Genomic DNA, 15,893 nt, shown 5'->3' on the forward strand with positions numbered 1-15,893 from the left:
TGAAGCGGGCTCCCTCGGTCTTTCGGCGAGCAGTGATGTCAAAAACCTCAATTCGATGTCAACCATATTCCTGACCGCTATCAACTCCGGCTGTCCGGCTGTCTACTCCTGTTTTGCTTGCCAAGAAGCACACCGTGCCTCGTTTTGAAAATTTGTACGCAAATATCACTGGCATTGTCAGTTCTTTTGAGAACTTTCCGGTCAATCACATATTCGGATCCAAGCACCGACAGCGAAGCTAAGACTGTCGCTTAGTCATGGCGTCATCGGCCTGTTCAACAGCAACCCGAAATACAGTGTTAGTATTAAGAAAGTATTATTATTTAAAAAGAAACTGGTTTACGAAGAAACAAACTAAGAAATAAATAAAAACCTGCAGAATTGAATCCTTAGTTGCGTGTTACTTTTAGTATATAGAACGCGCACCTCTAATACCACACCTTTAGTTTCGTTCCTACCAGAGGTTTAATTCAGAGGCGGAAATGTTAAAACGGAAGACAGAAGTTTATGGCATTCGTGTCAAAGATACCATATTGAGGCACTTCATGGTGCCTAATTGGTTGAACAAAATTTCAAGTCCACATAATGCTTTTGCTGATGGTGAACACTGAGTTTTCTTGAAGTCAACACACATTTTTACTCACATCTAATTTCAGAATAATTCCGGCTAAACATTCAACCACTCTATTTCATTGCCAGAATCCAGCAGGTCCCGTTGCCACACTGATTGTAAATTTGGCTGTTTACCACAATAATATTTATCACGGCCCCCTATACACGGGCGACAAACGTTCGAGATTGACCCCACTATTTCAATTTATCGTGTATATAATGAATATATGTATAGTCAGGACCGATCTACACACTACGCTGAAGCGAACAGCATTGCCTGAGTAAGGTTATTAGGTGCACAAATTAGAAAAGCGACGCGATTGCCTATAAGCATGTTCGCTTTCATTTGTAAGTTATTTTCACGTGGTGGCTACAAGGTCGTAAGCACCAGAAAAGAATACAGGCGTAATCGGACTGAAATCAAGTCGTTATTGGGCTGACGTACAGTCGAGCGCGATTTAAAGGTTATCGCGCGAGCGTCGACCGGGTACATGAACAGCGCTATGGCCCAGAACTCTCTGCCGAGGCGAGGGAGGTATCAAGCCAGCTTCCCTCACTCTTTTTGCTGTTCCTTTAGTAGCCGTTACTCCCTGATGGGACATCACTTTCATTTTTTTTTTCGTTTGGTTCTGCGAACAGGCAGTTATCGTTGTGAGCACGACGTATTCTTCGGTATTATCTGAAATTGGACACTTTATCGCAACAAATGGAAAGCTTAGAATAGAGAGAAAGGGCGGTGAGTATGTCGCGGGGGTGATGGTTGTTGCATAGAACAGCGGACGAGGGAGAGAAGAGTGCGAAATCATGATTTTTCCTGTTCCAAACCTGGCCGCCAGGTGCCTGGAGTGCAAGGCAGGTCGACGCTCGCGCGATAACCTTAAAGTCGCGCTCGACTGTACGTCTGCAAGCGGCGGCGATAGCAACAATTGTGCTCTCTGGACATCGAACCGAGAATGACCGTTTCATACGTCAGTTCTCGATTTAAAGGCGTCGAAGACAGATCATGTTAAAAACAGCACACGGTTACTTGCACTCTTGGAACACTGCAGAAACCCATGAAATGCATCTCGATATGAATCTCGAAGCATCTTCTGCAACAAAGCAAACGAAAATTCTGCCTCTCGCGATAAGGTGCATGAACAAAGGGTACGTAATTGATTCGTCTGCTACCATCACGGTGATAATGCCGCATGCTGACGGCCATCGAAAACGAACAAAGATTTGAATGTGTTATGGTAGTATTTTGGAGCTTCCTGAGGGAATATTTTTTAAACGTCATGCTTGTTTAGGCGGGGCTTTCCACCCGCACGGGTTGTTTGATCTTGCTCACAATGATGGGGCAGAGTTTTGTTCATTCAAATATTAAATTGGCCGCATGAAGTATTTGCAAAGTCAAAAAATAAATAAAAAGTGATGGGCAGTGTAGTGAAAAAACAAGAAAAGCATCTCACACTGCACCGGTTGCGATATATCTCAATTTTTTTTGTAAAACTTCACCTGATGAGCCTGTGATACCAAGTGCATGGACAGAGCATATTATTCTACTCTGCTTTGGGTCGCCTCACCATATTTGATGTATAAAGGCAGTGCCGGTAAATTATTGCATAGTTGTTTAGATTTTATGTGCCAAAGTAATCAATATGTATATTGGTTCTTTGACTTCTTTTGAAGCGGATTCCTCAGATTTGTTGTTGACTATTCCGGCACGAAAAATAGTTGTGCAAAAACATTTTTACAATAGAAGTACATTGCAGCAATAATGAAAAGCAATCAGAAAAAATTAGTCAGCCATAATATCCCGTCTCACTAGTTCCTAATATCATCGCGAACGATTCAAATTTCATATATTCTTTTTCAACAGGCGTCGGCGTGCGGCCTTATCACTGTGACTGTAGCGCACTGATCTATTCTGTACTGGTTGTAGCGGGACACAGCTTTATCATTTCCTCTGTCGCGTAAAAAGCGCGCAGATCTATCTCGAAGGATTCTAGCAACTCGCGTGCGTTTCTAGAATGTTCCAAGTCATGTTAGTAATGTTTGAGGGTTTATGTAGACATTTCTTGGCCGTCTTTAAATTGAGCACTGACGGCTACTACGGACAATTGTGATTCGAAGAGAGAGAGAGAGAAACAACTTTTATTGCCAAAAGAGTGTGATTGTTAATGCATGTCGGTCTGGCGTGGCCCTCAGGTGGGGGCGACGCTCTGGGAACACGAGACAAGTACCAGCTGCGTCTTCTTGTCTAAGCAGGTACGAAGTTTGTCCCAGCTGTCTTTGGAGGCAGCTGGCAGTAAGGTACGAGGGGGGGTCTGCCCCTACATCCCGAAACTGTGTGCCAATGTGGCCGTTACTGCATAGTCGAAAGGGTCGTAATCCCCGTCCTTAATCAGTGCCAATCTTGAATAGCTTATAATGGTTTGTCTTTGAAGTTTACGCAGCATGGTGACCTGCGCTCTATCAAGGTCAGGATGGGGATGCGGGAAGCATAGTCTCTTTCCTCTGTGTAGGTTAGTGATTTCGGCAAGAGTAAAGGTTGCCTCGGCGAACACCTCTGGATCCGCGGAGCCGCCCGCTCGGTTTGTTAGACTTCAGGCTAGTCGGTCGATCCCTTCGTTTCCAGAGTTACCCGCGTGGGCGGGTACCCAAACTAAGTGTATTTTGTGATCGAGAGTGCGGGCCGCGGAGTATGCGCGCTCGGGTTGGGCAGATAAGGCCGTTCGAATAATTTTGAATCGCACGTTTAGAGTCACTAAGGGCTGTGTGCGCACGCGGGTCTGCGATGGCCAACACTGTCGCAGTTTGCTACGCCGCAGTGGGAGAGAGAGCGCTACACATGACCGCAGTAACAAGTGTGCAATGTGGCGTGGTTACGCATGCGACATAAAGATTTTCACTTTGTCTCGCTACAACCACGCAGCATGCGTGGTCGTCAGTAAGGTAGGTGGTGTCAGGTGTCTCGGCCTCGTTTCGACGGCGAGCGTTGTGGCACCCAGCCAGCATGCTCAGCACGAATGCTGCTATGGACATCGAGAAGTTGTCGATTTATTTTGAGGGTGCAAGGCAGAACAATAAACAGTTCAACAATAAACAGTTCATATTCAGGGAAATCAAAGCATGTTAGATTGTTTTCTATGGCTTCGTCAGTACCACATGACATCCGGGCTAGCCGCTGAACCCTGACACCATGGCCTACTCCTGTGATGGTACCTACAAATAGAATCCTGATTTGGGTTTCTGAAAGCCAAGTCTGCGTCCCTGCTTTCAAGGACTATCTGATAAGGGATGAAGATGCGGAGGAAAGGCTCGACCTGTTCGAACCGGTGTCAAAGTAGAACACGTGGGAAGATGAAGCGAACCAAAAGCAAGTGTATTCTGCGTTTCAGGGATCTGCCCAAACCTGGTTTGAGAATTGCGAGGCTTTTTTGAAGGATTGGGCTAAATTGAGGACTAGGAAACCATCAGGACAGCGAGACCAGTCAGTCGTTCAGTCAAGAATCCTGCGTACAAATGATTCAGTCCTTCATTATACTAGGAAATGGCGCCCCTTTTCTCGAGCCCAGACTTTATAGACTACTGCCAAAACAGAAGCATTGTCCTGCGCGGCTTCGCAATCGACGGCCGACGAACTCCTCCTGGGAAATGATCACGGGATATCGACAACGAACTGCGCAGCGCAGAGTGCGCGTAGTCAAGCCGCCTATACCTCTCTCCATTGCCATACCGCTGCCAATTTGCGTCGCTGTGCCGCCACTACGACAAACTAAGTATCCTAGTGCCCGAAGGGGAAACTAAAGAGAAATATTTGGAGGTTATGTTGCTACAAAGCGAGAAAGCATGGATGCTCCGCCGCTCAAGACGAGTGCCGACGACTGCTCTATTAAACCGATGCTCCTTCTGATGACAACCTCGTATATGACGAACACAGACTTCAAAGAGACACTCCGCCGAGAAACATTACAGCGGCTTGCCACAGCCCGCCGCCCATTAGTACACAATAAAGCTCAATAAAGCTGAGATCGAACACTTACGTCAGCATGCAATACGATGGCACGAATAAGATACATCAAAGCTGCTGTCGATGGGCGCTTGGTTATCACCTCTGTGGACTCCGCTAGACATCAAAACCGAATTTTCTGTCATCATTGGGACGTTCGCCTCCCACGTCAAGAAAGTGGTAATCACATGGGATGGCCGACTAATTCACAACACTGGTGGTAACCTTATTATGCAGTCCATGTGATGCATCGCAATAGTGTCAGTGTTCGAGCGGATTAATCCTACAAGCTCCGTAATCCTACAGAACTGCTCGGGAGATGTAATTCTGGGTACGTATTTTCTCAGTGAATATTGAGAGATCATAGACCTTCGTCCAAACTTATCAAGCTCTAGATGGACCACGCCATACCTTCTGTGACGACCATAAGGCACACCACATCGCTCTAAGCTTTCTTGACGGAGATTTACCTGCACCAACACGACCAAGCAGCGTCGCTTGAACGGGAAACTCAGGCATTGAAACCACAGAAGGCGTCCTCCAAGGAAACACGCAGTTGCTCTTGAAACGAGTGCTCAGCATCATAGGACGTATCGAGCATATCCGAGCAGGATAAGCTGAGGTGCTGGTGATGAACATCACTGAAGAATTCCGGAATCCTAACAAATGCCCGACATTTCCTTTGCTCGACACGCAAGTAGACATACGAATCCGCATATGTCCGGCCTGACCAAGGACAGCGTCCCACGTTCAACATCAAACCAGCACTTTCCCGAAGCAGACCATACCAGATACCCCCACTTCCTAGACACTACAGCGCGTTTTTTCGGCATTGAAGGGGAGTCAAACTCGGTTGGACAAGCATCGCATTATTACTGACGAGCATGCTCGATCTCTTTGTGACTATACCGTGTATAGCCACGAGAAAACGACGGCATCACGGACTCATTGGAGGAATTGCTTAGTGATGGCATCATCCAGCTATTTTATACTTCCTCGATTGCACCAGTCGTTCTAGTGAAGAAAGCTGGTATACTTCGAATATTCTTCGTTTACCGCTGATTCAACAGCAAAATGCAAAAGGATGTTTGCCCTTTCTTTCGCGTCGACGACACAATGCACTGGCTATGCAATGCAAGGTACTGGACTTGGAGAGCGGTATTGGTTCATTGAAGTCGACAATAAAAATCGTGAGATTACCGCGTTCATTTTTAGACAAAGATAGCGATTGCGAGAAGACCCCCTTCATCCTATCAGGCTGCCTCTACAGTGAGTAATAGATAAAGTACTGGAAGGCCTGTAGTAGCAGACCTGTCTGGCTATTTCGACGACATCGTTGTCTTCTGGGAGAAGATTACAGACCAATTGAAAACGCTTCGCATAGTGCTGTAGGCAATCAAGTAATTAGAGCTAACGTTCGATGCAGATAAGTGCTACTTCGTTTATGAGTATCTGTTGTTCCCTGGCCACGTCGTACGCTAGGACGAAGCTTACGCGGGCCCGTATAAACAGCGCAGTCTCCGCGGCCAGGGGACAAGAAAGCTGTGCAGATTGTTTGGGCTGTGCTAGTACTACCGGTATTTGTGGGGAACTTGTAGCGCATTGCCGGACTTTTGACTTAGCTCAAAACGGCTAACGTACTTTTTAAATGAAGGGTGCTTCCGGAAGAATCCTTCCACGAGCTTAAGCGCCGCCTACAGTCGCCTCCTGCCACAGACCACTTTGATGAAAACACAAAGAGAAATTCACACAACCGCAAACTGTGTGGACCTAGGCACCGTCCTGGTTCAGAAGAGTCCAGTACAGGAGAAAGCTTTTGCATGTGCTAGCAGGAGCCCTTTATTAGCCGAAGCCAATTATTTGGTGACCGAGAAGGAGTGCCTCATGATCGTTTGAGCCATTTAGATGCTCCATCAATACCGGTTCGGTCGACCATTCAGTGGTATGTGATCGCTACGCGGTCTGCTGGGTGGCCGCTTTGAAAGACCCCTTCGGCCGCCTTGCGCAATATAGCTTACGACTAAAACAATTTGACGTTTTTGTAGTCTACAAGTCTGGCTGCAAGCATTCCAATGCAAACTGCTTATTTAAAGCCCGTATTGAAGCTGATCTGAAAGGAGACGACGACGGCGCCTTCTTGGGACCGGCAGGCGCCAGCAGTCTTGCGCAATAGCAGCGCTTCGATGCTGCGTTGAGACATAAGGAGCTTATAGAAGGCAAGACCCTTTCTCTTCCTTTCGCGTTCAGGCATCGATTGCTGTCCTTTTCACTGCACATGAGGTCCTCGTGGACAAAGAACTTCGCATCCAACGGAACCACATACGTTTTTGTCGTGCAAAAGCAACTACGAAAGGAACGGTTAGCGCACTTCACATGACGAGCCACTAGCAGGATTTCTCGGGGTGACATATACGATGCACCGAGTCAATGAGAAGTTATATTGGCAGTAGTTATCTACCTTCCGACAATACACATTACGTGATAATGTGGTGTGAAGACCTGCGACGCACGAGATATCCCTTCAGAGCTGCGGTGCTAGTGAACACCATACCACCCAGGCAAGCCGTTTCACCAATTTGGAATAGACCTCCTTGGTCTCTGTCCGATAAACCCACTTCATCAACGACTTACGAGTGGGTCTTCGTGGCCACCGATTAACTTACACGTTACGCCGAAACACAACCACTGCTATTGGCAAGACAAAAGAAGTAGCCAAGTGTTTCGCTGAGCGCAATCCCTTGCGGTACGGGGCCTCGAAGTGATCCTCACAGACAGGGAAACAATGTTCGCAGTGGAGCTCATTCAAGCCATTTTGAACCACAGCTAGACAAGCCACCGGATGACGACCGACTACCATTCGCTGTCAAATAGATTACAGAGCATTTGATTTCAGATATCGCAGGCATCCTCGCCGTGTACGTTGATGCCGAACATAAGACCTGGGACGCCATCCCGCCGTACGTGGTCTCGTATAATACGGTCTTCCAGGGGTCAAGCAGAGGAACCCCATTAGAGCTTGTGTAGGCCGATAGCCAACGACAGCGCTTGAGGCAAAGCTGCTGCACCTGACAGAAGAAGACAACATCAACCTCGCCGCATACCTGCAGTGTGCAGCGGAAGCGTGACGACTCACCCGGCTTTGCTTTAAAGACCAGCAGCGCCCGACTCCCGACGATACAACTTGCGACAACGCGACGCAGAGTGCAAACCAGGAGAGTTTACTTTGCAAGAATCGAGGCGATGCCTTATTAAGTGTGAAGTAATGCTGAGAAACATTCAAATCTTCATTTTTCTTTTCAACAGCCACCGGCAGGTGGCCGTTTTTATTAGGATTGTAGCGTACGGATAAAAACTGTACTCTCTGCTTGTTCATAATCGCTGTCGCTAGACACAGCGTTAATATTTTGGTCGTAAGATGCGCTGAGATCTATCTCGAATGATTACAGACGCTCATGCGTGTTTCAATAGTGTTCCAGGTTATTCTAGTGCTCGTTTCCTCCTTTAGCGAGCGCTTTCTTTGCCGCCTTCAAGTTGAGCTTTTAGGGGAGCGATGAGCATTCCTAAACCGACGCCCACAGAACACAATATCGTCTATTGAAGTCACCAAGTAGCTTACGTATTTTTAGGGCACGAGGCATCCCAATCAGGAGTGTATATTCGGTAAACTTGAGGCCTATTCAATCGTTGTCTATACCTTTGTGACTGCCTCGTGACAATGAATTCATTGAGGAGGTTTAGCCTGTTTTTGATCCATTAGTCGTAGCAACAGAATCCTAAACATGATTTCAGTGTGCATATTCAAATGATTATTTAGGAGTGAATAATTTCGCACGCAACACAATGTTTCATAGATGACGGGTGAACTTCATACTGAACCTAAATAAGGAAATGTACAGCGGCCCGGATTACATCCTAAGAAGTTTTACATCCTTACTCGATTTGGTCTTGTCGCTATCTGGCTATCATCTTTCAGAAATTCGTACCATTCACCATACGCATTCTGGAAACTTGCAAAACGTTTTACCTTCTTTAATTCTGAAGGTTCCAGCTGTCTGCAAATATAGCCCAACTTATTTTCGTTCAAGTTATTGAAATTGCGAGAACATATTTTTCGCAAGCACATTGCAGAATGTTTTGAATCTGGCAAGATGTTAGCGTAACACTCGGCGAGGATTTAATGCCATTTCCAGCTCGCTCATTTCACACATTATTTTGCTATTTCCTTAGTTAATCTGCCTTTGAGTACATAATTTTTATTGATCGGTCTAAGGCTTCCGAGACAGTTCGTCACACTAAATTACTTTGTAAGCTAAATGCAATACTCAATCACGTCCGTAGTGAATTCCATATCAAGTGTATCTCGAACACTGTTTTTTTTTCAACTTCTGGTCATCTCCGATCCAGTGTTCCCCAAGGGTTCATGTTGGGGCCACTGCTATTCCTATTATACATCAATAATTACCCTCAAGGTATTTTGTTCTCAAATACTCTTGAATTGCGACGACTGCTTACTTTTATCCTTGTGCTCATGGTATGAAACGACGCGAATGCAAAAACATTTTTTATTTAGGTTTTCATGCTATTCCGTGACCGCGCACACCAATATTTTTGCTGTTATTGATTTAATAATGAATATTTAAAACAGATCTCTGAATGCAAATATTAAGTGCTCTGGTTTCTACCAATTTCTTGTGATCAAACACAATAACAACATATTGAACATTCCGTTGCAGAGACCAGCGTATCTGAAACGGTCTTTTTCTGTTGCTTCCAGGAAACTAAATTGGACACTTAAGAACTCATCTATTCATTTTGAGCCTATGCATTATTATTTGGAACCCCCACAAGCACAGTGATGTCAGTAAACTCTAGTTGGGTCAACGGAAATCTTTTCTACTTATATGTCAAAGTTTGATAGCACTTTCATCATCTGCTCTACCAAACTTCCGCCTCGTCGCGACAATGAGTGCCTAAAATTATCTATTGATAAAGTTCAGTCATCGCATTTACCCTATTGAATAAAAACCTGCAACTTTCAAAATCTTCGTCCACAAAAAGCTATCATTATTTGATTGTGTCGCCCATTTGAGCATACACAGACGGTTTTAAATTTACCTTAATCTTGCCTAGTATCATTGAGCGCTCGAATTCTCTGCCGATGATATACGCTTGTTGCCAGTGTGGCGCTTTTTAACGTTGGCTATTCCTGATTTCGTTGTTTATTTGTAATACTACGCGATCTTAGCTATTTTAGATGTTGATCCTTTCATTGCTGCTCATCCTAAACTCTTCTGCTGAATAATTACACGGCAGCGATTGCCGTTGAGAGTTAATTATGCTGCGCTCTTTCCCTCCTTCTAAAATAGGCCCTGACGAAGCTGCTGTATATGTAGCTAAACAAATAAACAAATATAGATGAAAGTCATCTCTGAGTGGGGGCCAAGTTGTTAGGGTGCTCGACTTCTGTGCGCAAGAGTGCGGCATCAAATGCAGGCCTCAGCGGCCACTTTTAGATGAAGGTGAAAAACAAGTCGCCATGTGCTGTGCGATGTCAGCGCTCGTCAAAGAACCCTAAGTTGTCAAACTTTCCGGAGCCCTCCACAACAGCGTTTCTTATAGCCATATTCACTTTCTGACGTTAACACAATAAACTGAACTAAATATTGACGGAAGAGAATAGCAAATACTGCGCTATGAGCCAGAGTACTATAGAAGTTTGTAGAACCAAGGGAAGCAATTGCCACGTATTGGTGACGAAGCCGCTGGCAACAAATGAGGAGGGTGGAAATTCGCTAGAAATAACTCTTTATTGGCCTAATTTGTGCCAGCAAAAAAACTAGGCCACTGACGGCGGCGATAGCAACATGCACACATGGCTGTCTTCGGTCTACGACTGCCAGTTTCACTCGGCAGTTCTCAGTTTAGAGGCGGCGAAGTAAGATCTACATAAAACCGCGAAGGTGACTAGCATACCCTGGAACATTGTACTGTGGTGAGCAGCCTTGTCTAGAGCGCGCAGACGGTGCTCCGCGGAGCAGGTCAGCAACATGTAACGTTAGGCCCTGGATTTGATTTATGTGTCCTGTGCGCATGCATGGCCAAAATAAAACGGTGCCTGCTTGCGTGTTAACGGCCTCATTTCCGCTCAGTGCTATTGCATCATGCCGTCAACACGCGCTTGATATGTAACAGTGGTGGGAAAACCAAGGCGTTCCGCGCCAATGATGAAGCGGCTGGGTAAGTAAGTGCAACTGATAACGCATGATCGTGCGTTTCAGACACGCACCAGACTTAGAGTTCAAGAATTTACCCTAGTTGGTTGTTTAATGCGTTGCAGGTGTAATGTTTTATCCCCTTTTTGCGTTGGTCTATCAGCTACATGGGACACCGCATTTGACATCCGTACCCATCTAGGAACTTTACATCCTACAAGGGGAAATCACCGGGGCGGCAAGCGCTGCATATGCAGAAACGTGCGTCAATCGGTTATGGTTGGCGCTTGCTTATCTGGCCCTTTTTGTACACTCGAGGAACACTGCGGCATCGCGACGCGCTGGCGACCGTTACAGCCTCACAAAGGCAGGCAGTGCGACCCTAGCGGCACAAAAGGTAATCGCAAGAGAGTGGCCGGAGAAGGAAGCTGTTAGCAGGCATCCTTTTGATTTGCTGCGGATGAGCACTGGACGCATAATTCAAACCCAGAGCCTAACGTTAGATGTCGCTGACTTACTCCGCACAGCTCAATAACAAAATGATGGTATAGTTGACCAATCTAAAACAATAATTAAGATATCGGGGGAAAATGAGCATGATAGCAACTGCTACCAGCTCGGTTCAAAGGGGACGCTCCTATATTACATCCATCCATCCAGCGCCGTCGGAGCGCTCTAGACAAAGCTGCTCACCGCTGTAAAAGCGCACGTGCACTGGTGGAAGCTTTGGATATTTATATCAAAGCATTTTCTGCAACAAACGATATGATAAAAGCGCGTGTAGCGACACCGACCATGAACAACTGAAAGCATATAATCGATCCGTGCGCTACAATCACACCACTAAGGCCGCATACCGGAAAGCGATTAAAAAACGCCAAATAGGGATGTGAATGGTTCGCGGCATTACTCCCACTTTAAGAAACATCACCTTGATGTTCTAAAATAAACACAGAAAGGTAAACATAATCATTAGATTCGTTTATATACCACGTATATTTAACACGTGTAATATTGTTTCAAACGTAACACGCACGATTTCTGGCCATGCCCGACACAGCTGAGATGTGGTCGTGCCGTCGGGGATGACCTAGTAGTCAAGATGTCCGATGTATCCAAGGAGGCTGCAAGGGCCGAGGTACAGTTGCAAGAGAATTTCACTAAGTCGGCGGAGGCGTATTGGTTTCCAAACCCACACATTTTATCCAGGCCTGTACTCAGTCGCGTCATAGGAAGTTGTATCTTCGGACATCGGTGTGCTGCTATTTAATGCGCAGCCTGAGTTGTTGGTCGTCGTATCCACGTGGATAGGCGGCGATGTCCAGGTTCTCCTCATCGGTTACGTGGCAAACATTGCGTCGAGCGCTGTCATGGGCTCCGTGCCTTACACAAGCTTGAAGGGGGTTGCTATCGTTGTCTCCTGGACGGTTGGGTTATACGCGATCACGCATGGCAGGATGCCGTCCAAGGTCGCGTGTTCGGTGTTGACGTGCACAGAAATCATGCCCGCAATAGCTTGATTAAAGTGTTCCGTAAATTCATTGGTCTGCTGATGGTACGCTGAGGCCCATTGGCGGCTATTATGGCTATAGGTGAAGATGGCCGACGTGACCTCCACCGTAAATAATGTTCCCTTGTCCGTGATAAGCACTTCGCGGAGGCCGTGTCACAGGTTAATGTGTTTGACAAAAACATTGCGTCTTCTGCCGCGGTACCACCAGTCAGTAGCGGGTAAGGTAGTCAGTGTCCATGATGATCCAATTGTAACCCACAGATAAGTTTGGAAAGTAGATTTATACCAATCTGCTGAAAGTGCATGGTAAATAGTAGCTTTCGCGTTCAGTATCCTGTCTGCTCTGATCGGTGGTGTTTTGCTTAGATGACACTGACGACAACATTTTCACTTCATGGCAACGCAGGCAGGCAATAGCGGCCCGTAATACTTCTGCTGGATTCACTCGAACGCGTATAAAAAGCCCAGATGCCCTTCTGTAGGCTCATCGTGCAACGAATGAAGACTTTATAGCCCGCGACTTCGACACACACCAAGCTGCGCGGTCCTGTTCGGCGCGAACTTCTTGCCTTTTCTTCTAGATAATCGGCTAGGTCATTCAACTCAGAATCTGATCACTAATGTTCGCGAAACTGCTGGCGGTTGCCAGTCTAAAAAGGCGTGACTGTCTACTTATTTCTGGAGAGTGTGGACGAGAACTCAGGATAAGCAGCCTGCGTCAGAAATTTGCAGCCAGACTTGTAGGCGACAGTCACACTATATTATTGAAGATGGAGGCTCCATCGGACAAGGCTGCCGGAGAGGTCTTTAAGTATACCTGCCAGCAAAGCGCGTGGTGTCCACTTATTATCTTGAATGGTCAAACGTATAGGTTAGGTCGGACCGTTGAAGTGGCCCAGATTATAGCCAGGCACTCCTCTATCATTGCGTAATTGGCTTCAACCTTTTGAGAGCGACCTGACAGCGTTGACGATATCTTTCTCGTTTCGGGTACTCTTATGTCCGAGAACAGCGCCTAGGCCCATCGTGCTTGTGTCGGTGTAAATTTCGGTCTGGTCGTTTTCTTCAAAATGGCCCAGAACAGGAGGGGACTGTAGGCGGCGCTTAAATTCGGCGAAGGCTTCCGCTTGATGCGCTTTCCATTTAAAATATACGTCATTCTTTGTAAGATGCGTCAACTGTTCGGCGATTTGCGAAAATTTCGTGAGAAATCGTCAATATGAAGCGTACAGCCGAACACTCAGTGCACATCATTATTATTGGGCGCCGGTCAAACCTGTGAGATCGAAGCTCTTTTCTCTGAGTCTGGCTGTCATCATACTTGCTAACGATGTGCCTAGAAACCACAGTGCCTTGTAGGCGAAGTTGCAGTTCTCTGCTTTCCACCTTAACCTTGATGACAGCATTGCGTCGAGCACGGTTTGAATCCTTGTGAGAGGTTCTTCAATGATGCAAACAAGACAACTACGCCATTTAAATATACCAGACAAATGTGCCACTTCATGCCTGCTCATACCGTATCCATTACTCGCTAGAACGTTTCGACAAAGTCACCTGGTGGGATCAACGCGGTCCTCTCGCGATCTCGTTTATTGACCTCAATTTGTCAGTAACCGCTCTCCAGTTCATCAATAAAGAGTACCTTGCTTTGCAGAGCGGGCCCACTGTGTCGCCGATGCGATAGAAATGCTGAACATTATTTGTTCTGTCGTTTAAGCGGTGATGCTAGACACAGAAGCAAAGTCTGCCTAGAGCGACTGATGGCGCCCAGCAGCTCTTCGATTACTCGATGCCATTGTTGCTAAGCATTTCTTCTGCTTGATAAAGTATGGCCTGATGTTCTCACTGCGATACACGCTAGAGGCTTTGATGATGCGGTGGGGTGTGTTCGTCTGCTATAATGCGTGCTTTGCAAATGGAGTCTGTCACACCTTTGACGCTGAAAGAAAATCACTTGGTGTAGCTTTGAAGGAGACTACAAATGCGGTCTTGTCAGTCTCGGGGTAGTGCTACTTTGATTGAGTAAATAGTGTACTTGGATAGATTGGGTACATCGCGGAAGGGTTGGCCAGGAAGGGACAAAATATTTCGGTATTGCGCTAGCTACACGAGGAAAGCGATCCTCATGCCATTCTTAAGTTGCCGGAATTCGGTAAAGTTCATCTCCAGCACCTATGCTTGTTCTGCTCAGATATAGGCGATACCTCTTGCGATACCGAGCCCGATTTCCAAACGAAACTAGGTGCTTCCTTCGATGAAGCCTTTGGTGGTTCACATGGCTGCGTTGCCCACCCAGGCGACGAAGCGCGATAGAGGCGGAACGGTCAAGTCTCCGTCGAAGACGTTTAAAGCGGTGTGATGCGGCAGTGTTGTAGTGAAAGTATGGCGTTGTCTTTCAAGATTTTGATTAACTTTGAGCGCAGGTGAATGGTCGCCCGATGTTCGCTTAGAGAATCTATACTTAGATTGAAGTCTCGCGAGCAGTTCTGTAGGACCACGAGTCACGTAAGATAAGTATGCCTGTTCACTGTAACTCTTGTGGTGCATTGTCCGGGCGGCATAATAAGGTTACCACCACTGGTGCGGATTATTGGGCATCCCAAGCAGTCGTCATTTCGTTGAGCTGGGCGGCGTTTCCTCCACTGATGACTGAATAGTCAGCTCCAGGTGTCTACTAAGGCGGTAACCATGCGAACATCGACAGCAACTTAGAGGTCACAGACGCGTTATCGCATTTTATGTTGGCTTCGCTGTTCGATCTTTACTTCGTCCTGTACTCAGGCCACGACCGAACATACCGTTGTCACTTCGCTGGGCAGCGGTGTGAACTTGAAGTCTGGTCGCGTTCTCACCGTCGCTGTTTTCGTGTAGAGCGGCGATGCATTGGCTGCGCCGTCGTCACTCTTCGTGTACGGTGAAGGATATTTTTCGTCGTTGAACAAACCTCGCCTCTAAAGAATGCTTTTTTTCAGTTTTTTTCTACGGAGGCTGGGGTACCAACCTCGCACGTAGACTTGGCCTGGCGTCGATGCTTAGGTGCTGTACGGACATAGGGAGCAGTGCTGGTACATGCTGACTATACTGCGCAAGACGTAATCGATTTCTTCTGCTCTTTCGCTAGGACGGAGTCCTAGGGGTTCGATGGCGAAGCCGCACATGCCAATGCGTCTGTACGGGAAGCGGCGCAAAATGTGGCCTGGCCACACTGCAGTGGAAGCAGGGCGGGTGGTTGCACTCCCTGCAGGTGTTGCACTCCCTGAAGTCTGGTGGGCAGAGGCGAAGAAGCATCTTTCAAAAAAAACTTGTTCGCTTTGATGGGGCTTAGAGGTGTTGTCAGGGCTCAGGACGGCTTAATGCGGCAGCGTAATTCATCGCAGTGGACTCTTACGTCAAAACCGTCGGAGCCGTTGGAGCCTTCGCTTGAAGGCCGCAGAGTGCCTACTGGATGCGCACTCGTGGCTAATTGGGGCAGTTGAGATAATGGCAGCAGTCGTCGTAATTATTCGCGCACGATCTTCGCCAGGCAAACAGACCGCATGCCGACTGTTCAGATACTAACTGA

Source organism: Amblyomma maculatum, chromosome 10 (assembly GCF_055883805.1).
Source record: "Amblyomma maculatum isolate TAMU_Amacu chromosome 10, ASM5588380v1, whole genome shotgun sequence".
Lineage (NCBI taxonomy): Eukaryota > Metazoa > Arthropoda > Arachnida > Ixodida > Ixodidae > Amblyomma > Amblyomma maculatum.